General features: G+C 35.8%; 1 non-coding gene across 1 annotated transcript; it reads right to left on the minus strand.

Moving 5' to 3' along the window:
• Nucleotides 1-216: 216 nt before the first annotated feature.
• Nucleotides 217-323, minus strand: LOC124897431. Its single transcript, XR_007054150.1, has one exon. It is a non-coding gene; the product is annotated as a small nucleolar RNA R71 (small nucleolar RNA).
• Nucleotides 324-718: the final 395 nt, after the last annotated feature.

Consider the following 718-nt stretch of genomic DNA (forward strand, 5'->3'; position numbering starts at 1 on the left):
GACCCATAACAGCACCTACAGAACTTTCTTGAGATTAGTGATACCTATATTCCTATTGGGGTATCTACTAATTATGTCAGACTGACTCTTTTCCCCTTTTTTCTATTGGAGAAAGCAAAGATGTGGTTAAATGCTGAACTAACAAACTCCATCATTTCTTAGGGAAATCTGGCTCTGAAATTCCTTATTTGATTCTTTCCATTTGGGAAAACAGAACATTTAAGAGGTGAGATTCTGAGCTTTAGTCAGAAAGATGGAGGGAATCTTTACCAACCCTGGGAAAGATTCAATGCTATGCTCTGAAATTGCCCTCACCATCATCAGACTAATGATGTGTTGGAAGATACTTTCATTGAGGGTTTTGAGCAAAACACAAAGATTCTCCAAGATTTATTAGCAGGTGGACAGGCACTAGAGAAGACATATGATGAATTATACACACTGCTGCTATAGCTTATTTTGATGATTATTAGCTGACAATAAAGGACCAGGTCCCTGGGTCTTCATGAATACATACAGATGTCACTGTCCTATGAAGTTTTATTTGTTTGTGTAACAAATTATGCAAGTGAGATATGTACCATTCAGGATACCTAGCCACTTATAAATTCTACCTTAGTCATTATCCAGCTATAAATAGAAAATAATGCTCCTCAATTTATTGTTTTTGTAATCTGATTATTCAAAGAAGATAAATCAGCGAAAACGCAAATATTGC

The sequence above is a fragment of the Capsicum annuum genome, chromosome 3, assembly GCF_002878395.1.
Source record: "Capsicum annuum cultivar UCD-10X-F1 chromosome 3, UCD10Xv1.1, whole genome shotgun sequence".
NCBI lineage: Eukaryota > Viridiplantae > Streptophyta > Magnoliopsida > Solanales > Solanaceae > Capsicum > Capsicum annuum.